Genomic DNA, 25772 nt, shown 5'->3' with positions numbered 1-25772 from the left:
TTGTTCATTTCTTCCAACAGTATAGGTAACGAGTTAAACATTTTCTCTCAGAACATCACAATTGTGCTGACACTACCACTAGGATCTTATTAATAAAACTTTTTTATGTGTTTCTCTCACTCCAACTGTAGTGTTTGGTCCAAGATACTCATTACTGTTTATCTTCTGTGAGATAAGAATTAGGAGAAATGCAAAGCAGGCACCAAACTTGAAAGAATATAAAGACGTTTATTAACAGGCCTAAAAGAAGGAAAAAAAATTATACCACACCTTCAGAACTCTTCTCTTCCCCCCACCTTCCTCCCTTCTCCCACTGACAGTGTAAAAAGACAACCCTTAACATGTTCAGTCTCTTTACCATTTCCATAATAACCTTGTTCAGTCCATTTAGGAAGAGGAGTCTCTCTTGCCCATGCTATGAACACATTATCACAACAAGACAGCCTCCCAGGTTGGTTCTCTGCTCACATGTGAGTCCCTTCCCACGACTTACAGCTTTTCCCACAACTGCTTTCAAGGGTCCACTCCTGAAGGTTTTTGGGGTACAATTTTAAGGTTGAGCCGTTCAGAAACAAAAGTTCTCTTCACCCATCTCTGGGAGCATTTCATCTCTAAGAACAGAGGCCCTCCGCCTTCTCTGAAAGCAAAGGGTCTTCCTCATCTTCATCTCTAGGACTATCTCTGGGAGCATCTCTAGGAACTGAGGTTTTCTCCTTTCCCATTTGGAGCAAAAGTCCTCCTTGCTTCCATCTCTCCCTGTCCAAACTTCTCATGAAATTACAGCTGCATCAGCATCTGCCTATCTCAGCACAGGTGCTTTTGCTAACAAGCACGAGTTGAACACTCCACCCTCCGTATCTTCATGAAATTACAATGGGTACTCTGACATATCATAGCTTCACAACAGAATTTTAGCTTTAAGCATCTCCTCTTTCTCTTCCCTCAGGTTTTCAGCTCTTCACAGCACTAAAAGGGTTAATCTCACCTCGGCCTTGCAGCTGGAATGTGGCTTATCGCAGTGGAGGGAGAGGGGGGTTCCGAGCCGCTCCGGCTGCCCACAGCAAGGCAGTGGGGGGGGTTCCATGGCTGGAACAGGCCCATGGCTCCAGGCTGGCCGTGGCCTGGCCTGGCTTGGCCCGAGCAGGGCCTGGCTGGGCCCGCTGGCCCCTGCACGGGGCCTGCAGCCACCTGTGCCAGCACCGGAAACGAGAGAGAGCTTGGGGGGGAGTTTGTCTATTCTTAAGTGTGGATCACAGAGGCGGTCACAACTTTAAGTGGCTTAAAGAATTGTCCACATTCAAACTGGCCAGCTGATAGGTTCTATCAGGTCCCAGAGGAAGCTGTAAGCACCCCTTTGCAGAACATCACTTGCAGGACTATGCTTGCTGACCCATGACACCAACACAGTTAATTCTGCTCTTCCCAGTTTCCCCATGAACACATAATGTAACACAATATGTTATTATAAAGCTGAATATCCTAATATCTACCAAGAAATACTTTTTTAAAAATTGTGGTATCTGCATACCTTTCAGAGAGTGCTGATAGCACATTCTGTTCTCCCAAGTGAGTCTGACCTTTGTGTGGAGGCTGGAGTCTCTCTTGGGCAATAGTTGTCTCTCCTGGGCTCACATAGCCCAAGGGGTCTGGCATTTCTGAGAACTCTCAAAAGGAAATTGCTTACTCTTACTAGCAAAGGACCAGGTTGGGTCTTCTGGAGTCTGTTTTATATGGAATAACAGTAGATGCATTTCTGGGAGAATCCTGGGCAATACTGTCTCTTAAAATGCTGCTTACGAGAAGGTGGAAGCCTGTGTCAGGGTAGTGATCATATATTGCCCTATCATGTGCACCTCCTTGCCTGATTTGGGTCACTGGTCTGTTGACAGACTTTAGGTCTGACATGGTGTGCTGTCCCTTTAGGCCATTGACTTTGGCAACCTTTAAATGCTCTACTCACCTCTGTCCTGAAAGTGAGTGCTACTGTCTCCAGAAAAGTTCATGTAAAGAACTCATTTAATCCTTGCACCTGAGTGATAATGTCCTAACAACCTTGTCCCTGCCTGAGAAAGCAGCTTAGCTCAAATCCAAATAATAATATTTTACTTTGTTCTCCAGTAGTAGATAATTCTGTAATTCTATGCAAATGGCAATCAAGCCATTTGAGCAGCACCACTAAAAGCCAACGCTTTATAGCACACTATATATTTGCTGAGCTTTTTTTTGCTTTTCTCAGTATTTATCCTTTTGCTGTGTTTCTGAATGCCTTGGTAGGTTATTTTAAATACAGCTTTTTAAAATTCTTATCTAATACGTCTGGTTAGCATTCAGCACTTTTGTGGAGAATGTGAATTACACACTATGTGAGCCAATAAAAATTTCATTCAAAACCTTAAGAAGAGCATTTTTAGAAGCACTGAGGGATAAGACAATAAAATCCAAAATAAATACAAAATTGTGTTCTGGTGAGAATTGCTTATCACTAACCGGAACATTTTGCTGACTAACTCATGGGGGTAATGGCTGACAAACTTTTCTTGAAAACTGTCAGTCCTGTCATTTTCTGCATGGCTGCAGAGTAAATCATAGGCAGTAAGCAGAGCACCTTGTTCAGTAAATCACTACAGCACTTTCCAAGCATTGCAGTAAATGGACAAGAGACAAGTTTGTGGCATGTTGCTTTACATCCAGTGTTTGGACAACAGTCAATTAGATTTTATGGCATGGAGTTACACTGAAGCTTTACTGCTCTGTTGGTAATAGGGTACCAGCCAGAGAAGATGGTTATTTTAACTGCTAGGCAATAAAAGCAAAATACTATTATTACAGACTTTTCTCCCCATTTCTTTTAAAGGTTGGTTGCATTATGATTTCATGTCAGTTTTGAGATAATTTGTGTCAACACTGTCAGACAAGGTACACACCACCTGCAAGGCAGACCTGTTGGAAGGGTGGACCTGCTCATTATCAGTGCCATGATGGTCTGTGTCTAGTCTTGTCTGCTTCTGTCACATTGTTTGACATTTTATTTACCATTTTCATATCTATTTCCAGAAATAATTTAAAACATGCAATCCTTGTGTGGTCTCTGCAAACTGGAAAGTAATTTTAGCCCATAGATATTACAGCTGGTGATGGGGTCAGTAGCTCTGACCCAGGAAGAGGTGACCGGTCCGGAGAGATGGTCCCGAAAGGGATCGCCTTCCTGAGGCCCAGTGTCTTTCCTCAGCTGCTGGCAGAGGGGCCCTTGCAGAGGCTGTCAGCTCTTTAGTGATTATCAGCTCGTGATTCCAGCTCAGCTCTGCAGGGCACCTCCAGGCCAAACCGGACCAGAGAGAGACGAGAGGCTCGTGCGGCTGGTTCCGCACAGAGGTAGCTTTATTGTTGGTCCATACTCAGGCGAAGGGGAAAGCCAGGGACGAGAACACTCTTCCACAAGGGGCAGAGGCCTTAGCTTTTATAGGGATACAGGGGATGGGTGAAGGCCAGTGGGTTACAAGGGATCTGCACAGGGTCTCCTAAAGGATTGTGGGTCTGTCTTTTCTCGCTGTGACCAAAGAAGTGGTTGCCTTTCCAGGGAATCCTGCTGGGCGATTACGAAATCTCTTATCTCAGCAGAGATCCCTCCAGGGCAGGGGCTGGACATACCCCACACATAGAGTATATTTTGGCATTTTGGGTAATGAAATCTGATGATGTGGCTCAGAGGTTTATGTTTGTGAGAGAGATATAAAATGGTTGCAATATTTTAAAGAGGCCAGATCCCAGGTTCTCTGAATAGGGCATGGGATCAGCCTGGCTGCTCTGTTGCTGTGCAAGTGGCAACGTTTGCAAACCAGTGTTAGGGATAGTAATGACTCATTTTCAGTTAAGGAATGTGAGCTTCTTCCCAAGAAATAAAGGGAAAGACATTCTTGCTATGACCCAGTCTACTGCAGGGCTGGGGCAGAGAGATGCCAATCAATCCCAGCCCCTCCCCTGGATCGAGTTTCCCAAAGAGACAGACTCGGAGGGTGGGTCGAGGGGCGGCTCAGAAGCCTAAGCCGCATTCCCCCTGGACTGCACCTGGATCTTTCTGTTTGGGAAAATTCTTGGTTACTCGGTTGTTCATTGGTTCTTTGTTGTATCTCCCGCCTCTCGGTTTCCCCTGTTGGTTCTTGTTGAATTGTATCCTCCCCCTGGCTTGTAACTTATTGGTTGCTTTCCCCTTTCCCTGCAATTTTCAAACCTCCTATAAAGCTGAGGGAGCGCCGCTCGGCAGGATCCCAACTGAAGATCATTGCCTTGTTCTGTTTGTGAAACTTCTAACAATAAACCTGTTAGAAGTCAGACCAGAACAGCCTCTCTCTTCCTTCATCTCTGAAGTAAGATGAGCCAATATCATCGGTTCCTGCCGTGTTTCCTCTGCAAAGAAGCCAGATAGCAGGCTCAGCCAGCAGCACCCTTCTTGATGCCGAAGTCGCTTCTGCAACGCACAGAAGTAATGCAGCTGGATTCCCTCTGATTGAGGGCGTGCCAGAGCTTGTGCAAGGAACACCAGAACTGCATTAAGACATGATCACTGATGAAGCAGAAAGGCAGAAATAGCAGGGGAGCAGATTCCATCAGATGCTTGTTTAAGGAAGGAAAGATACCCATGGGTATCCTAGAGGTGTGCCATAACAGGACAATAAATGTACTACAGGACAACACACACTACTGGAGAAAACCAGTCTATCCAGGTTTTCTGGCAGATTATATCCCACTCTTTTTGAGCATGGCCTTATTTGGGTTTTGCTGATCCTTCCGGAAGCTTTTCACATGTGAAAATAATTTATATGTTTTTCCTTATCTGTGGGTGTATAGGTCTTTCCAGAATGTTGGGTGACAGGGAGTCCATTATTTTATGCAAACTTCAGAAAATCGGGGCAATTCTACCTGCACTTTTCTTGGGAAGGTACATTAAGGGAGCTCTTGAGCCAGAACACAGGTATCATTCTGGGCCATGATTGAAGGTAAAACCAGCTGCAATATCCCTGTTTTCTTCAGTTTGTGATCTTGTCCCTGCTGCGCAAGGGAAGTGACTCTGCACATGCTGCAGAGAAAGCAGCATGGCCATGGCTTCTGCGCTCCCCTCACTACCATTGCTTGCCCATGAAGTACACACTGAACTGTCTAAAACCACCCCACCCTCTCCCATTACACCCCTGGTGACAGAGGTCTGCCAGGAGGAGAAAGCCCAGAGTCACTGATACAGAGCATGCCCTGATGGGATCCACCAAATTCCATGATCTAGAAGCCTAGGTGACCAGGACTTACCCTGGATGGTCTTAATTGGGCTACTAACAGATTGGAAATCTCAAACTGCTGTTTTTCTGCCCTGAATGGAAAGAGCCTGTAGAATTTAGTAAGAGTTAAATTGCAGGGTCCTATAAAAATGAAACATGATCCTGTACACATTATCTCATGAAGGTATACATAAAAAGCTGAAGTTTATAAGAAAGAAATCTTGTACACAGCAGACTTTAATTTCTCTCCTTGAAATGGCAGAAGCTTGATACTGGTGTAGTAATTCTTGGTTAGAACAAAATTATGGTTAACTTTACTGAAAAGCGTTTAATTTTCATTAATGTATTCACATTTTATTGTAAAGGATTGTTAAATTTAATGGGCTGCTTTAAAAGAATAGCTGTAATAAAAATAATAAGAAAAAATCTGTTATCAGAGATATTACTATTGATTTATTACCATTATCTGTAATACTACCGCCTTTTATTTTAATACTAGCTGTTTAGTGACCTGCTCTGGTCTCTGTGTAGTGCACTGAAGTCACCTGGTTGTGACAGAAGCCAAAGACACACTTACATGGTTTGAAATCAGGATTAGGTATTGTACTAGTAAAAAAGGCAGTAATGTTTTACTAAACCAGCTATTAAAAACACTAATTCAAACCTGTTTAGAAATTACTGTAGTAGTGTTTAAAAACAATTAGATGTATTTTATTCTGTCATAATAGGTATTTGCAGCAAGCTGCCAGCAAGCTTTCTCTGTTTTTAACTCAGTGGTGCTTAGAAGAAACAGTTCAGGTGCTGCTCAGTTTTATGGGGTGCTAAAAGCCCTGTTTATCCCTGTTGTTACTCTGTCAAATGTTTTCTCTGATGTAGAAGGGAAAGATTTTAACCTCTGAACAGTGTGAGACTTGCCAAACTGATCAGCACCCAGGGCCCTTGGATAAAATCAGTGAGGAACACCACTTCCAGCTGGGATTAGAAAGGTCCTGTGTGCTCTGCCTTTTGCAGCTAAGACATTGCTCTCTGGCTGATGTAAACTAAGGTGCTTTTCTCCTTTTCTCCAGTTAGTTTGGTAACTTCTTTTCTGACCTGAGGAATAAGAGCTCATTTTCATGATTTTTGGAGTCCTTTTCCTTCTTTACAGAGACTTCTTTCTTTCACTCTAACATTTTCCTGACTAAGAAGTCAGTATCAGCTTGTTACCCTCCTTCATGTCCTTCTGTAGTGGAATTGTATACCTAAAATTCTCAAAGAAAGAAAAAAAAAATTAAGTACATGGGTGCAAATGCTTGTGTAAATGCATCCTTGCTTACAGAAAGAGTGCTGCACTCTGCTTTTTGTACCAATTCTTAAGTCTTCTGATTTAATTAACAATCAAGGTGTCATGGTCTTAACTATATTAGTGTCAAACAAGAATTACTCCAAGGGAGTTCCTTTAACAGAATTAACCTGGACTTACACCACATAATATAGTTCAGGATTTCTATTCCATGCCTTTACAGATGAAAGCAATAAGAAATCAATAATATTTTTAAGGGAAATACTCTCACAAAGAAAAACATTATTACCTGCTATTTATAGTTCTGTTTTCTTTAGACATTAAACTATGATAGAAATAATGAAAAAGAATGAAAAATATTTACATTTTAAATTTTGATTGAAATAATAGTTACCAGAAATCAGTACATTTTTCAGCTTGAGCCTTTGATACATCTATAGAGTGTTGGGATCAAATAGTTTCTGTAATTAGACTTTATAATTCAGGAATAATATTAGGTAAGCCTCGTAATAGTTTGTAACACTACAGAAAGATAATAGGAAAGCTACTTTTAAAATTGCTATTCTTATGTTGCTCAAAACAGAGTTTATTCAAAAACACGGTGGTTAGATGCATTAACTTAAGGCTTATTGTAATTAAGTGGCTTACACAAAAATATTTGCCAATGCATCATCACAGAGACAGAAATAGAAGCAGAGATCTGTAGCACCATGGGGTTTTTTGCCTCCAAAAAAAGAGGGCAAGCTGTGTCAGTGGTTTTGAATGTGGAGTCCAGGCTGGCAGACTGCAGCTACTCCAGCACCCAGGTTTGGGCCGAACATGCCCTGCTGAAGTGAACCCCTGTGTTGCCCCCATTTAACACCTTTTGATTTTGTTTGTAGGGAGGTTTGAGTGAGCGTTAGCAACATCTTTTCTGGAGAGGCTACCCTGGAAGTTGCCACGACATTGTGCCACATGCACTCCAAGTCTTCAGGAGGAAAGACTGTCTGGCCTGATGGCTAGTCTCCCAGCAGCTTCATGTTATGTGTGCGCTGAGCTGCTCATCCCGAGGAACTGGGTTACATCTGTTGTAAACTTACACTCCCGAGCTGTTACCCGGTGAAGATGCAGGGTCCTCAACACCATTTGTTTCTATGCTGTATTGTTCTGCTTCTGCTTCAGTGTACTTGCTTTAGTAATACTACTTGCTTAATATAGACATAGCTTTTGTTTCATACTATTAGTTTGCCAGTACATTTTGAAAGCATCTAAATTAAGCCCAAAATGGAAACTTCAGCCTTGTTGACTTTCAGTGGGATCCAGTGCTCTTCATACACCTATCATCCTTCCCAAATCATTAAAAACACTACATACCTTTATTAAGCCTCTGAAGAGGTAAACTGTGTCAGAAGTAAGGCATATGTAAATAGTCTTCTATTTGCATTAACATGCAGCTCCATAAGATGAATCTCAGTAGCTGCTTAGTGGTGTGAAGCTACTTGCCCAGAAATATGCAACATGAAGTGAGTGAAAGGAGAATCTAAAAAACCATTTTGCTTCAATGGGAAATTAGTTAGGTCATAAGAATTGATGCTGAAGCTAGCAATACTAATCTTAGGAGAAATGCCACACAAACTTAAATAAGCATTGAGAGCATTCTGGGTTTCTGTCTGACTGTGGAGAGACATCAGTGCTGCAATAAAATCCACCTGATCTTGAGGGGATCCAGCTGAGAGACCCCATTGACCTTGCCTAAATCCAGTTCACTTTAGCTGTAGAAGCTCAGAGGCACTAGGCCAGGTGGCTTCAGTAAACAGACGGGTATATTTACATGCACTTTGCATGTATTCTTCCAAACATGATGCAAAATTACAGGATGCATTAAGCATTTCAAATATATTCAGGGAAGAACAAAAATCAGACTGTTAGCAACCTGAACTTACTGGGGAAAAAAGTAAAAAATTCTTTTGACTTAACTCAAAAGAATCAAACCAGGATTTAAATAAACTTCTACCTGATTTCCACCCATGTTTAGAAAACCCTCATTTGCCAAATCGTAAACACACTGACTTTTCAAACAAAGCTCCCTTTGACTTCTTTAAATCACAATTTGGCCATACAGTTTTGCTAATTTGGGTGATTCCCATTTTAACTCTGAATTATTCCTTTGAACTTCACCTGTCTGTCTTTATTAGACATAATTGGCAAGTGTACAATAAACAGGATGCATAAAAGCTGATACTTGAATTCAGCAGTCTGTAATTAGATTAAGCTACATCCTACTCTGAAAAAAATAAAAATTGATTATGTAGCAGACTGCAATTTTCCTGAAATTTCTGTGTGGGCTATACTATTACATGAGATGCAGTAGCATCTGAGCATGTAAAGTCTGCCACCTGTAGCTGATTGGGAAATGTTTTCCATTTTCCCCTTTTTCTTTCTCCTCTTTGCCTTCTTCTCTTTCATTTTCTTATTTCCACTTTTTTCTTTTTTTCACCTTGTATTTCATCTTCAAGCTGTATTATTGTAACGGTGGATTGACAAGAAGTGGACACGATTTCATACTAAAGTTATGAAAAGTCAAACATTTTGATGGTGTGTTGTGATGCTACTCTAACATGTTAAGGCATACCTCTTAGAAAAAAATAAAGAAGGTAACCTGTGTATGTTTTAAAATCTAATATTTATTATTGAAACTCTAAAGAAACACAATTGAAGCCACAATGTTAAGTAGATTTTTATATCTAGAATAAATAATGAGCATATTTCTTGTTTTAATCCTGATTCTTAACCACAGAATGTAGAATTTAGAATCAGAGGTTAAATTGAGGTGAGGGAGTTAAAAAGGTGGGAAAAAGCTGGAGGGAACTTTGAGCCTTTATGTTCACATCACTCTGTGGATCTGCAGCACTTTCATTGTTCCTGTTAAATTTTTGGGCATATATGGCAAATGCATAACACTAATCACCTTTTTTTGGTCTTTACATCAACACTCCCTAAATGTTGCTGATCCTTCCTAAATATGTTTTTCAGCTTTGGGTTTTCTTATTAATTTCCAACACTAAACCACATCACAAGGCTCTGATCACCTCCCATCCCCTTGCTGCAGCCACCCCTTCCCTCGACAAAAACTGTCTTGTCGCAGCACTTCACTGAAGATCTCTCTTCGGGTCTGTTGACCGTGCAGCCCCTGTCTTTGATTCCCTCCAGATGCTTTCTGCTCTGTATATCAAATGTGAGCTGCTTGTCTTCACTTCCAAGGATTTTTATGGTTTATTCCCACTGTCATCTCATTGTGACAGACTGAACTACCACATAGGTGGAAAACCTGCCAAGCAGCTGGCTCCAATTAGCCACCTATCTTTTTAAGAGCTGGTGGAAGCAAGGGGAGATCTAAGTGCTGTATAATCAGATCCAGCTCTTTCTGAGAAACTCTCCTATGGTGAGAAAGGTAGATGTTGAAGGCATATCAAAGGGAAAACAGCTGAGGGAAAGGAGGAAGGATGAAAGGCAACATCTCAGTCAAGAAATTTAAAAAAAAAGAAGGAACTGGTACTGAAAGTGATTGGGGACCCAGGAATCCTGCAACAGAGTGCAATGCAATGCAACAATGAGACCCAGATGGAAGTCCCTGAGAACTGTATGCCACAGCTCTCCTCTCATAATGTGGCTGAGCCTGTGTTCTAAAGGAACTGGCGGCGTTTGTCTGTCCTAAGCGCTGGGTGTGACGCTCATGGGGAGAGTCTTGCACACGCCTGACTGATGTCTGAAACCCTCCTGCATATGTGGAGACAATTTCAAAGACAAGTTTTGTATAGTGAATGGGTACCTCTGCGGGACAGAAGTACAAACAAATCCTTGTCCTGGGATCACGAAGACGGAGCACCTACTGTGAGTGCGCACTTTTATCTTCCGGAGCAACCCACGGCTGGGTGGAATAGGCTCCTGATTGTGCTCAGGAGTACCTTCTTTTTATATTAAAAAAAATTCCTTTTCACTCATCATGACAACCTTCATAAAGAAATTGCAAATGTGTTTACAGACAATCCTTGATTAGGACGTTTATCCTTACAAAGGCCACAAAGCCTTAGTTTAGTCAAACTATGTTATCAAGGTTTTTTTACTAGAATATAATAGTAATTTGGGATTTATGGCTTAACATCCTGCCCTTTCACTCTTGCAAGAGTTCTCAAGGATGCCTATAATCAAAGTTCTCTCTCTCTGTAAGTACTTGTAATAAATCTTTCATCTCACTTGGTAGATGTTTCATTCTCTTGCACCTTGTATTCAGTATTTAATTATCTTTTGTTGTTAAAGGACATGAATAAAGACAAAAGCAGAAAGTAAGTCTCACTGCATCCTTCTATGTTCCTACCCAGTTGGCTAAAGTCATTCAAACTCTTCTATCATTTCTTGTCTTTTTTTTAGCATGCAGGGTGACATTAGCTATTGCTATTTTGCTTTTGGACAAGGGGAAGGAAAAGCATTTGTATAAAGGCCCCTTTTCTAGGTTGGACTTAAAATTTTAGCAAATTGATCCTCATTTCTACAAGAGTGAATTTTCCCACTGATCTTGGTGCTTGCACTTTCTTCAGCCAACATCTTTGAAGCCTTCAAACACTGCCAGGTTCCTCAGTCTCTCCTTGTCTATACTCTCAAATATGAAATAAACTTTTATGATATTCATTTCATAGGCTGGAGGACAACTTTTGCTTTACAAAGAAGATGAAGTCTCCCTTTTTATGAGGAGTCACATGTAAATGATGAGGGATAACAAGTACAAGTTACTCCTTGGGAGAGTCCAAATAGACATCTGAAGATTTTTCACAATGAGAACAAATCAGTCATTGGAAAAATCTCCTCAGGGAACTGATGGATTCCCCAACATTGGACACATTTAATTTTCAGCTGGACAGGCTGCTTGGCCGCCTTGTCTATACTTTTGACAAGAAAAGTTGGACCAGATGCTGATTGAGTTCCCTTCCAGCCTGGTATTCTAGGATTCTGTTATTTTATGATTTTCATATTCAGGCACGAGTTTAAGACCACATAGCTTGTCCTTCCTTCCTTCCTTCCTGGCCATGGAATTGCCTGAAATTCCAGATTTAACCCAGATCCAGGACTGTGTTTTTAACCTTACACAGAAGTCCTAAAGTCTCTATTCAGTTGAGGATACCATAGAACACATGGGCTTTTGTGTGACGTCCTAACTGCCCAGACTCCTTCAATTAACCTTCCTAGAGATGGTTTCCAAAGTCCTGCCCACAGCTACACAGATGTACATGGATGCATCAGACTAACTTTGATATACATGGTTTTTGAGGACTGAGCCAAATACAGAAGTTCAGATACACAAAGCTTTTCCAAAACAATTTTCTTCAGCTAGTATTTAAAATGTTCTTAGAAAAACTCTCTTTTTCTAAGTGAAGGACTTTAACCTTCAGTCTCATTTTTAAAATGTCATGTGTATTTTATATAGGAAACTAACACTAACCAGTATTATAAAAGTCAAGTGGCTTCATTTTAAAACATTGCTTTAATTTCTAGAACTCTCTTACTATGAAAAGAAATGCCATGTGTAAAAAATATAAGGCTGCTCATCTATCACTATCCCTGATATACTATCAAGGATGTCTCTTTAACCTTAATTGTTCTTCACTGAAGCATTCAATTTCCTGTTCTCTGTTCTCACAATGCCTCGGTCTTTGCTCAAAAAACCGAGTTCGTTTTAACATTGAAATTGCCTGAAATGCAGTTGTGAAACAGATGATTATAAAGTTTTCAAACATCAATGGAAAGTCAATGTGTTTTGCCAGAGAGCAGAGTTCTCTGTTTTCAATTTTTCCAACCAGAAATTCTTAGCAGCTTTATCAAATATTGACAAAGTACTATATTTATTATTTATATAATGGATTTAATAAATGAAACATAGATCATACTTAATCATGATGAAAAATGACAAGAACTGAAAAACTCATATATGGTGAATTATTTGACCTTTTGTTAATTAGAGAAGGAAGCACAACACAGGTGTCTTCCTGTAGTTAGAAATAATACTCCTGAGAAAGTATCTACGTTTCAAGTTAAAATGTGTTTCTACTCAAAAGCAGTGCAAGTAGAGTGGAAGCATAGCTTCACAGCACAGTCCTTATTCAGAGTGTAGTTTGGTGTTTATAATAACTAGCACACCAAATGATAGGTCCTGTTGTGTTTGATGTTGGTATAGACAATATAATTGGCCTCTGCAGGATTTGACTAACAGGGGAGAGAAAAACTAAATGCACAGCTTAACACATTACCTGTCAGGTTACGGTCCTGATGATTATCTTTGTTAGGATCAAAGTGAAAACCATCAGAAAATGAAAGATCAGAAATGTCACTGACTGCTTAAAAATAAGCAGCTATTAGGAATTAGTAGAGCTGTTTTTCTTTTGCCCTTTCTTAGCTCATTTTTTACTCTTTTTTCACAACCACCAAGAAACTGTGAACTTCCTACCAGCCTCAAATGATCTTTATTTTGGATGGTGCTTCCTTCCTGATGCATGCCTTATGTCTTAGTTATCAAAACATATTTCTTTTGGTAAGAAACATACCTATATACTTCCACTGCATTTAAAAGTAAAAATAGTATTTTGGGTATCTGACTGCATTTTGACTATGGTTTGTTCAGAGATTCTATGTGCCTTTGATCCCACCTTTTCTCTCTGAAAGCATTAGCTTTCAGGCTTGAGATATTGACTGTTTTGGTAAGGAGCCTTGCATCTCAAAATGGCCATTTATAGAAGTTCCCTGTATAGCAACATTTGGGGAGGAACAGCTCTTTACTCACCTTATCTGCCCTCTTCAGGATTTTGTAAATCTTTCCCTTCTCTGTCCACAGACATCTCTCTTCCAACTCTAACCAATTTAACCTTTCTGCACAAAACATCTGATCCATCTCCTCAGCCATTTCTGTTGTATTCCTACCATTTCTAGCATCTGTCCTCTCACAGATGGGGAAACTGAAGCTGTCCAAAGTAAAATTTTGCAGCTGATTTAATCTTCAGTTCTTAACTATTGATGTAATCTTCCATACAGAATCCTGTTAGTTTAAATTATGGATTTGCTTGTGTGTAACTGGTGTAATATGTTATGTTAATGATTAAACCACTTAAATCTGTGCTTTGAAAAGATTAATTTTTTAAAGGCTGCATTATTCTCTGATTAATTTTTTAAAGATGCCCTAGAAGCTGAATGCAAGGAAACTCAGCATTGCTGCACCTCACCCTGGCCTGGGAGTTTGGGTCCTGGGCTGCAAACCTGACATAGATGTATATGAACCTCCATAACCTAAGAAGATGTGGAGGCCTCAAAATGGGATGTACAATATTTAGCATACTGACATTTCAACAGTAGCAGGTACAAGTGAAGAAAGGTGCAGTGTCACCAATATCTCGGTTCAACAAATGGGAAAGAGTTTCGGTAAGACTGGTTTTTCAGTTTCTACGCCCTGGTCTACCTGGCGGAACACAGAGCAAAACAGTTGAGACTTGCAAAAACAGGGCACCAGATGTGGAGTCTGTCCCTGCTGTCACTGTTCACAAGGCTTTCATATGAACGCTGCTGGATGCAGAGTAGTGCAACAGAAAGGAGTTTATTTCTCCTGTTTGCTTGGTAATAAAAAGTGTAAGTAGCATGCCAAACATCACCCTGCTCCTTCTGCAGTTGCAGAGCCTTTAATCATTCACAAAATCTCCCAGATCGCTTTTTCCCTCCTCCTCTCTCCTAAATGTCTTGAAAGCCTTGTCATGAGCAGTATAGAAAATGAGGCATAGATTAGATTAAATGTTTCCATCTGGAGCAAACACAGCTGTAAATTAGTGGACTCAAAGAAAGTAGTTCAATGCACATAAAGTCCTCCTGAAACACAGCACTGCTAATGACATGACATTTAGTTATGTGTTCATAGACAGAATCTAACCAGTGTCAGTAGTGCAGCATTTGGCTTTGCTGGAAAGTGTGAAGTACCTGCTTGCAGAAGGTATAAGTTACCAAAGGGCAGCAGTTCATTTCAATGTGTGTATAATTGCTGTTATTGATTTCAAAGCTTTGCAGTATTAAGTATTTGACATTTTATAGCGGACTTACATGTGACATATGAACCATTGTGTGTTTACATAACCTGCATGATTTAAAAAATTATATTTAACTGTTAGACTCATAGCACTGCCCTAAAAAAAACCCTCAAAAAACTAGTCTGTTTTGTTTTTTTAAAAATTCTTAATTTATGTTTTGTAGTTTAAAAAGAAACTCACATACACAAAATGACACAGAAAAGGTTTGCTTGAGCTGACGACCAGGACAAATCCCTGAAGAATACCTAACAGATTCCTAAGTCATGAATATGATGGGCCAGATACTCTTTTTTATTTGCAGGCTTAAACAGTAGTCAAGGTGTTATGTCTCATTGTCTTTTTCACAGCTAAGGGTACATTAATTTTCAACTACTTGATAATAATAATGTATAATTCTGCAGAGACTTTATGCCTTATCCATTGCTTGAGCATGATTTCACAGCTTGTGAAGTGGGAGTCGAGTACTGATGGGGCTGAGAAATTCTAGGACAGCAGAGGACCAAAGGAAATTCAGAAGCAGCCTGCATCAGCCTAAGAATGAGAGTATGTTAAATCAACTGGTGTATTCAGGTACATTTCTATCATGTTTATCTCTAGGATAAGAGTCGATTTGCAATGCTGGATTTGAAGGAGAGTGTGTGCACTAAAGAAGTTCAGGGTTTGGTTCTTCTCCAAGGAAATGCAGGGATTTGGAGTAGAGTCAGTGGGCAGTGGAAATATAGCTTGTCTCAGTGCAATGCAGAAATGAGATACAGGTACCATGCACATTCAGAAACCATATATTCATGGTGTTCTTATTTATGATTCTGCGTGGGTATGTTATTAATCCTAAAATCCCCTGTTTTCAGATACTAGTTTAAACTTTAAGGTGAAACAGAAGCTGCAGTTCTGAGTTCCATGAGGGTGATGAGAGCAGATGGATATGTGCTGTGACTCTAGAGATTTTTTTGCCATTTTTCACTCAGCTATTAACTGATCAGCTCAGAACCATTCCCTTCCACAAAGCACTGGCACTGACAGCAAGCTATTATCTCTCAGCACCTTGGGCACAAGGGGAAGGAGAGAAAAATATAGAAAAGCATTTTCAACTGACTAGGAGATAAAAGGCAATCAGGCTGGCTATGTGCATACAGGTTTTCACTGGAAATCCTCAGCATTTCACTTGAGATTTGTAGAACATGCACAAACATGGAGCAAATCTCCTGGTAAAAGGGCTGAAAATGGTATATATGACATTTTTGTAGTAAATAATTGAAAGATAACACTTGAAAAAACATTTAATTGAGGCTTCATATTACTATTTTTTTCTGATGACAAGTCTGGTTTGGGAAGGTCATAGTCCCCTCTGCAGCTGCTTTCATCTCTTCTGCCCCTCATAAATCACTGTTTCCTTTGTTGTGCCAGTGTAACTTTTTATACAGTTTTTTCTTGGAAGAGTATGAGTCATATTATCTAGAGCTCAAACCCTCTGCTGGTTTTAATCCTGAATTCTTTTCACTGGTCTGGTTTACAACAAACCCTTGCAATAAATTGACTCCCATGATGAAGCATCAGGTAGCTTGGTACTATTCAGCCTAAATCCACTGCTGAACTAATGAATTTGTTGTTTTTTCTCTGCCTTAGCACTTGTGAAATCCAAATGACTGGTTCTGGGAGCTAAACCAGCAAGAAAAAAACCCACTCCAAACAAACAGCTCAAAGCATATCCTTCCCTGTTGTTTGGGATCCCCAGCTGGCTCATGGTAGGGTCAGCATATGAGGGCAGAGGTGGGGGCCAGCAGGTGGGCTGAGAGAAGAGGTGAGTCCCCTGCCTTTAGACAGCTCAGCTATAAAGTGAAGCAGTTCCCAAAGAGAGCAGGCATGTGTGGCAGGTTGGTGAGAACTACCTCAGGATAAATAAATCAAGGTGTGGATGGGCAAAGTTTGCTGCTGGAAAATTGTGCTTTGAGGTACACCTTTGGTGTAAACCCCAACTGTTGTAGGAATCACCTTCTGTTCACGTGTTTCTATTGGTTTAAGGTGGCTCCTGGATACTTCCTTTATCTGCAGCAGCTGAAAGTCCCTGATTCAGGATTCAGGAAGATATTTCTTTTTTAGATATTTATTTATATCTTTATTTGGAAGGGAGTATTTTTTCCCTTTTGTCATGTCAAAAGCTGTATTAACAGCAATCCATATTGTATTGCTCCCTAAGAGACTGATTTTGCTACCATAACTTACACAAATAATTTTAACCTGTTTAACAAGTCCCAGTGGGAATATCTTCTTAGGAACTACATGGGCAGATAAGTAGCACTTTCAGGGATTAAATTCTAAACTTCCTGCTAAACTATCCATTTTTTCGGCACTTTCCTTCTTGTAAGGTCATGGTGCAGATTTTTCTGTCATGTATTTGTTAGTACTAATCTCTGATTGACTTGCCTTTTCTGATTTAGTTTAATGGTAAATATTTTTGTGTTAAAAATATGACAAGTTGTTGTGAGTGTTGCCAAGTTTCTTTTTTTTCTTTTCCATACTTTAAAGAAGAAAAAGCGAATGGTTTATAAGAACACAGTTAATAATATTCATAGGTCTGACTGTTACCTAACATATGATGTAGATCCAATATCTGATGTAGATCCAATATCTATTCTAAGAAGATAAAAGGGATAGAAAAAGGTGTATTTATTTAGATGCTCATAAACTCTATCTGTTGTAAACAACTAGGGGTAGTTGGAACTGAGTTGTTTTACTTTCAGTGATTTTACCCTGGAAGAGTTTTGGTTGTGTGGATTAACACTGCAGAATTAATTGACTCGTCATGTTTCTGTCGAGTATTTGTGCTTACTTTTGTAAAATAAAGATATTTGTTTGATTTTTATGATTTTGGAATGTCCTGTGCCACACAGAACCTTGTTCTGAAGGTTAATGTGTGAATTCAAGTGTTCTTGCCAGGGAAATAGGGAATCTGCTGTTATTGTTCCAGTATTTCCACTAATTAAAAGTGGGCTCAGTTTGTCTTCTTGCATGTGTGATCAGCTGAGCTCTGTCTCCCAGGCCTTGCTAAAAATCTTAGACAAACAGCATTAATAACATGCATACATCAATCAGTTTTCTTTGTTTTTCTTAGTATGTTGATGGGTATGGAGTAGACAATCCATCATGCTGCCTTCCAGCTCTTCTTCCTGTTGTACTAGCATTTGTGAATAAATAGAGTTCTGTTGCTCAGTGGTCTGGCTGTAGTTAACTCTCTCATTCCTTTTAAACAATGTCTTCTAAACAATGAACTGTGGAAGGTATTTTTTCTAAAAATCTGTATAACTTTTGTGGCTTTGAGTGAAATTACATCAGAACAGAGCCTAGTTCTGAAAACAAGCCAGGTGTCCTTTGCGTGTTTCTCATGACCTGTGTCATTTTGACACACCTTTGACGTGTTAACTGTCAGTGAATCACCTCTCTCTTCCCTCAAGGTGGAACTTAGAGTAGGTTTCTAATGGGTCTATTCTTTCAACATCGAAACACATGCTCAAAGTGAATTGTCTTTCTTCTATCCTGTATAAAATGTTCTGTTAAAACAGAGATGTGATCCAAATTGGACTCCTTGAGTTTTGCACGCAAAACAACCTGACTTATTGCACTGCATCACAAATTATGTTCTCTAGTATTTGATTTTGTTGTGCTACAGAGCCTCATTTTCTTTTGTGAGAATAATGTTGTAAAGGAAAGAGGGCTTCGTAACAAGGACAATTATCTCATGTCAAAGCTCAAACTGGCTAGTTTAAATTTTCTAATTTTGTGACTGGGTTTTTTTTTCAGTAGCCAGCTACTGAGCTTTTCTAAACATCCATTTTGCTTTATAATTATAAATCAAATCAGGATTTCAGTATAAGCCTCATATACTGTAGTTTTTCTTCCCACTCTATCAGAGGTGTTTCCTTTATTTATTTTTAGAATGCTTAAAACCATTTTCTCACTCTCTTAAAAATCCTTTAAGATGTAGCTAATCTGGGTAAACTGACATTTAATCAATTTCTTTATTTACATTCTGACCTTAACTGTAGTGCTTGAAATCACCTTACAAAGAAAAAGATTGTGTATATATTTAACTATAGAGCAATAGAGTAAATATATAAAGTCTCATCAGAGAGATAACAAATTTATTTATTCTGATAAATAACAAATTACTCAAGAGATTCCAGCTATGGAGGAACTGAATGAGAACAGAGAAGAGGAATGTATAAAATGACTAAATACTTAAGAAGTCTCCCTAAAGAGGGTTCACATCCTAGCTGACGGCGGATGCAAACATATGTTGTGTGTAAAATGACTCAGTATGACTGCACTAGTGTTAAAATCCTAAAAGCCTCATTAACTTTTTTTTTTCCCCTGAGGACTGTGCTTTTTTTTGTGGAGTTTTTAGAAATAGTGATACCAGAAGAGATTTATGTTTTCCTGGCAATAAACTTTGCTGTAAAAATCATGTACATGGGTGGCTTATGTATCAGAGTTGCTGTCATATTCCCATGTTTCTTTTATCTAGGCAGAAATAGGCCTGTTTTTTTGTTTGTTTGTTTGTTTTGTTTTTAATAGACAGTTTCAAAGTTGGACCAATGGAGATTTTTCTACCAGCTTTTGGTGGGGACTTTTTTTGCAGGACTAGAGTACTGATATTCCCTAACAGCTACTGGAAAAAGTCTTACATAACCTCTTTGTGGACCTTTATGTAGGCGCTTTCTTTCCATGAGTCGTATCTCGGTACTTGAAAATAAAGCCTAAGCTGTGGTGTAATTAAAGAAACTAAGACCATCATCATGCAATACACTGAAAGGTGATCTTTTTTCTTTACTGGGTCATTAATAGATGGCCAATAGCAGATTTTTTATTAATGTGCTAAAATATACATAAGATTATGTCCTTATTGTATTGCTTTGTTATTGTCAATGCCTACTTCTTAAATGTTTTTCACAACACCCCTCTTGATGGTCTGAGGACTGGATAGGTAAATTCTTCCTGACTAGAGCATTGTGTGGTAAACACAACAGAAAAGGATTTATAATAAACAACTTAGATGAACAAATTGCCATGATCCCTAATGTATCTGTTTCTCCATGAATTATGAATATGTGTGCAATAATGTATATGGATATAGGTAATGCCTGTTTATTCTCCAAGATGTCCAGGCTAAAAACCCTCTTCACACTCCGTGTTTTTCATCTGCCATTCTGAGTACTTGCAGGCATAGGAATGCTTTGCTGCTTCTGCTGGCACAAGGGACCTTCTGCAGCATCTCTGCAGCATTACCAGCCTACAGACACAGCTGAAGAGGGACCATTTCAGGCAGACACTGTTTCAGGTAGACACTGTGGTGAGAAGGTTTTATTTGGCCAGGTACCCAGTCATGGTGTGGACCTCAGCTCCTAGGGTTCAGGAAAGACTCTTTGGTAAGCAAATGGCTGCATCAAAATACCTGATGGGCCATCAGGCTTTTGATAGCCCTAACCATACTCCTTTCACCATTTGGAAAACAAGGGTCCATTTGAGATTTATCATGCAGCTCATTATCAAGAAATAGAAATGCTCAGCTGCCTGTAGCATTCCCATAGCTTCAAAATTTACAGATGGTTGACTTTTGAAATGGTTTCTGAATATGTTCACATGCTTTGGGTAACAATGTGGTTTCACTGAAGTTTAAAACCCCTTTTACAGTGCAATGCCAACTAAAATACTCACAGCTTGCCAAGTTTTTCCTGGCCTGTGTGTGCTAGATGGATTATTTCTCCTAGACCTGTAAAAGCTATACATTAAAATAGGAATTCTATAAATTTATCTCATAACTTAATGCATTTTTAGTGATTTTTATCGATCTGACAGAAAAGCAAAATCTCTGAAGTGAGTTCTGTGGGCCTTGCTGGAGGGTTATCACTGTTCCTCATCCCGTGGATGTTTGGTCTCAGGACGAGTGCTCTGAATATCTGCTAGATGTTTGCCAGAGTGAATCAGTGAGATTTCAAAGGCTGAGTTGCATCATTTGTATAAGATTATCTGGGAAATTTCAAGGATTTTGGGTAGTCAATCACTTATTCTTTTGGAACTGGTGAATTGAAAGACTGTCAAGACCACACATACTGTTTCCTTATGGATTTGGTTACTTGGCTGTAATAGGAAGTTTACCCTTGGGCCAGTAGGACAGATTTTCCCAGACAACATTCTGTCACTAGCAACAAAGCCCACTGTATCCCCATAAGCATCAGAAATAATTGATGAGGAAGTTTGACTTTCATCACCTGCTCAGTGTGTGAGCTGGCTCTATTTGTGTTTTGCAGCTTCACAAACCAGACTGGCTTGTCCTTGGGCATAAGATGGAGTGTGATGAAAAAGAGCAAGTGGTTCAGGGTTTTTTTTTAAAATGATCATGTAAATATGAGTAAGTAAAGAAATCCCAGGATCTCCAATCTGTGAAACACCATATAACCTACAACAAAGAACTTAAGCATATAAGTGTTTTTCTTACTGTATGTGATACAGATGCAAATAAGATATTATTCTGAGTTTCAAGATTGGCAGCTTTTGCTTTCATTGGTCAAACTATTATGTAATTTGAAGGGACTGGCTTCAATTGTGCTGCAGGCAGTTTTTGTTTTTATGGGTTTTCATCTACCAACTGTGATTTTTCAAATGATCTGTCAAGGTACCCTTAGGCATTAGATGGTTGCTGTTGCTGGTTAGAGAAATAAAAATATTCATCTGATTTTCTCATTTCAGGTACAAGAGACAATTTGGGATGTCAGTGATGATGTTATTAAGAGTAGGAAACCCTATGAAAGAATCTTCTCAAAGTGTGGTGGTTGCCTGTCAGCAATTTACAACTGGCACTGTCTGCTGACAGATGTAGGGACTCATTAGTGAAATCATTGGGAGAAAAGAATCGGGAACTCTGCAACTGTCATCTGAACACAAACTGAAGCTATATTTTGGTCCTTTTTATGAAATTTGGAAGAAAAATTTTTTAGTGATCACACCACTCTTTTCCAATTTTGTCTCATAATCTGACTTTTATAAACGTTAAACATTTCAAACAGTGTAATTTTTGAAGCTTTTAGAAAAATTATATATATACTATTATAAAAATAAGGTAGCAGGTATAACTTATAGGAAATAACAAAGGTTAAAAAAAATGTATATTTCCGTAAGTGCCTCTGAGGGAGATATTTAATTTCTCTCTTCTTTGTCACTACGAAAAATGTTACAGGAAAAATTGCATTGATATGTAAATAAGGAGCTGGATTCTAACCCTGCAGGAGTGCTTAGGTAAAGGTGAAATGAACATCTTGGTAATAAGGGCACAACAATTTTTGCTCCCTAGCTTGGACAATTTGAAACTACTCTAGGTCTCTGGTTCAGAGAACACTTGTTGACATAACAGCAGAGAACAAATCTTGTAGTTTTGCGTATTATTCTACAGCTACATTCAACAAATCTTGTCAATAACTGAAGAAAAAATATGGCTTGTTCTGTAGGAAAGGTTCCAGTCTTTTCAACAAAGTCTGCTTTCACTGAACATGGCAATGAACATAGCTCCATCTTCAAAGGTGATTTGATGTGTTTGAGAGGTTCATATAATTGCCTTCACCTTTTATGCATGTTTTTGATACTGCATATAAAAGTTTGCTTGTGAATTAAGAAGAAGGGAATTAGTAAGGAACATTTATGATTTTAGTCCCTTTCCAAGAACTTAAAAAGTCCCTGGGAATACAAAAAACCATGACAGATTGCCTGAAGGTTTGCAGTAAACACTGGTTTGAAAAGCTTGTAACAACCTCCATCTGTTCACTGCACACTTGAAAAGGCTCACAGAGCCTATGCAGTAATACAAAGATTCCTGTGAGGGCAGATCTTTTCTTGGGAAGATTGTTTAATTTCACTGGTGCTGTTTGGGGACAAGAAACTTCCTAAATACTTATTATTTTGTTTTTCAGTGAAGACAGTCATTCAAGCGGTTTTCATTCCAGCATCTTTTTTTATACTGACACGCATCGTAACCTGTTTCTTCTCAAAAGTTCAGCAACAGGTAAATGAGGAATCCTCAAGCAGTAAGTGCATCAGCTTTTTGAATTAGTTTCTGACAGAAGTGATTCTCATGAGTCTGTGATGCTGTGAAAACATGCATACCAGACTTCAGTCACAGTGCTGCATTCTGGGCAGTGCTTGGAAATTTAAACTCCTGTGAGAATCAGGACCTGATGCACTAAACTGAAATAATAGTTAGCACAAATAAAAAGGATTTTCAAACATTTGACTGAGATATACTTAACAAGAATTTCTATTTTTCTATTGATCCAATTAGTTACTGTTAACCTGGGTGATGTCTGTCTTGTACAGTTTTTTCTCCTCTTGTGTTTAGTGGGGTGTTTGTAGAGGGATTGACCTTACAAAACATGTTTTTTAACACGTCTATTTCATATACTGATAAACAACAAAAGATGAGAATGATACCATGCTCCTTTGTAAAGTTGTTTTCTGTCACAATTAATTTTGCAGTTTTCTGTGGAATGTATTCATACATAGAGTCTCATAAATCAAACTACTTAAGAATAATTTAAAGTTAATTACAATTCTTTGTACGATGAAGGAAATGTTGGAGACACTAGAAATTACCTCTATGTTAGCAATTCAGTTTCATATTAAAACATGCAGATAGCATCTACTGTAACAACACAATAGGTAGCCTTCTGATATTCAGCTTTTCTGATAGCCAAATGACTTTCTGTTTGACATTAAGAAAAAAGTTTCCTTTTTTCTAGTATCCTTCACATGCCGCCCTACAATAAAAATGCCTGCATTTCAGCAGGAGGTTGGTGAACCTCAGCTGGTGTTAAAACCCAGCAGGCTATTCACTACACAAATGATAAACTGCAGACCATGTCAACAGCAATTTGATTTCAGTGTGACAGTAACTATATCATTTCACAGAAGGTAAAACCCTACCAAAAAAAAAAATCTACAAAATCTACACCAGGATATTTCTCATTCTTCTTCACAGTAAAGGCACCCACCTAAAAGCTGAGGGATTTGTATGTAGGGGGATTATGAGGTTAAGCACAGACTGAATTGAGTCAGTGCTGATGGACTTGTTTGCTTTATGGTGTGTTACAGGATATATCCATCAACTCCTGATGATTAAACCCCTGCAATGAGTTTTATGGCCTGTCTGGCTCAAAAAATGAGTCCTGGAACTGCACTCAACTGTTCTACTAAGAAGATGTTGGTCAGCTGCAGGGACAGCTTCTAAGTTACCTATTCAGACACTTAGATGGCTCCTGTCATCACTTTAGGCATCTAGATCTGTGTTTAAATGTAAATAAATCATGGTGGGCTCTCTATATCTTGCTTGGAGAGAAGTAGATCAAATGAACCACTCTGAGAAGGGATCTTAGATGATGGATTCAGAACAAGATGGATTTCTGTGGTTACCAAGTGAGGTATCTGTTGATTCACTGCCTTTAGAAAGAACCAAGGTGACTGGGTTGGATTGAGCTTTGTAATGAATCCCACTTGAAGTTACTCTGATTGAATAGGTGGTTGAAGTAATGTGTACCGTAGAAAAAATATTGCCATTTCAGGAAAATTTGTGAATTTTAGCTATTCAGCAGTTAAATATATGGAAACACCTGTTTTAGCATTTCTTTGTACATATCATTAGCACACTTTGATGAACAGTGCATTGAATAATGGTTTTCTGATATAGATGCTAAGAATTCATTTTAAGAATTACTCTATCTCATGTAGCTCCTATCATATCATATCTTAAAAATCCAACTTTTCAGAAGATAAATCCTGCTTTTTCAATCAAGAAATAGCTATAATCTTTTGGAGAGGTAGTTAAAATAGTGCTTGAGTGGTGTATCATTCCATCAAAGGCAGAAGACCTACTGCTTCAAAATATTTTGCTCACCTCAACTGATCTTTGAGCCTTCATCTGCATGTAAGTGATATTTCCTTAAGCTTATCCAAAAATTTCTGCAAAGTGGCTTTGTGGCAGAGTTTTGACAGCAAGGGAAAAGATTTCCTTTCCTGTAGAGTGTTTCTGTTGCTGTTTCAGAAATTTAGACCAAGATTTCATTTTGAATGGTAACAGTAAGATTATTATCTCCTGTTTTTTGATTTTTGTAATTCAGAAAGATAAAAAGAAATTACTGTAGCAATTTAAGAAATTTCTTTTGGATGGCTTATGCAAAGATCTTACTTTAATGAGACATGCATAACTAATTCTACATTTTTGTATCAGAAAGGATTAGCTGGTTTTTTTTTGAGATGCTGTTTAGTCTTATGAGTCTATGACAAGTCAGTTTCTATTTGCATCAATTTAGGCTACTCTTAAAATAGCCATAACCCAGTGTTTCTCTCAGAGATATTTGAATTTACTTGATTATGTTTTATGTAAAACTCCTGAACTTCCAACTGTGATATTTTGACTCTTTAAAGTCTTCTGAGCTAGCCCAATAGCCTATGTAATTGGCTGCTTTGGTTGGGTTTAATTAAAAATTTGCCAGGTAAAGAAATATCATAGGCACAGACAGAGGCTTCATGTGTGGTCTTCAGGTGGAAGCTATGCTTATCCCATTTCTGTTTTCTCTCTAATAACCCTGTCTGTATTACCTGTAAAACAAAATATGAGTGACCCTGGAATATAGCAGAGCAATCGGCTTAGATGTATTAAATGGAGCTCTGTGGGCACTGAGGAATGTAATGGGATTAAAAAATGACATAAGTACATAAACTTCAGAAGCAGGGAAGGAAAGTGGAAATGTAAAATACTTAGGTATATATAATATGCACACAGTATCCTTTAACCCAACTTATCTTAGAAGTATTTTCTCTTTAATTGTGATCTCATAATTCCCTTTCAAAGCCCAAAATTCTTGTAATGGAATGGGTTTGTTAAGAAATGTCTGAAATCTTTAAAAGTACATATAGGAAACACTGGTTTAAATTAATTCATAATATGTGGAGATCCTTAAGTATGTAAAAAGATGAAGTTAGAATCTAGTCACATACAGGAACTACACTGCAAATGCAGAATGGGAAACATTAGTCCCTTGCTACAGTCCACATCTTCACAGATGATCCATAACCTTTATGGCACAACAGCAC

The sequence above is a fragment of the Aphelocoma coerulescens genome, chromosome 1 (genome assembly GCF_041296385.1).
Source record: "Aphelocoma coerulescens isolate FSJ_1873_10779 chromosome 1, UR_Acoe_1.0, whole genome shotgun sequence".
Lineage (NCBI taxonomy): Eukaryota > Metazoa > Chordata > Aves > Passeriformes > Corvidae > Aphelocoma > Aphelocoma coerulescens.
This window is presented reverse-complemented; position numbering follows the sequence as displayed.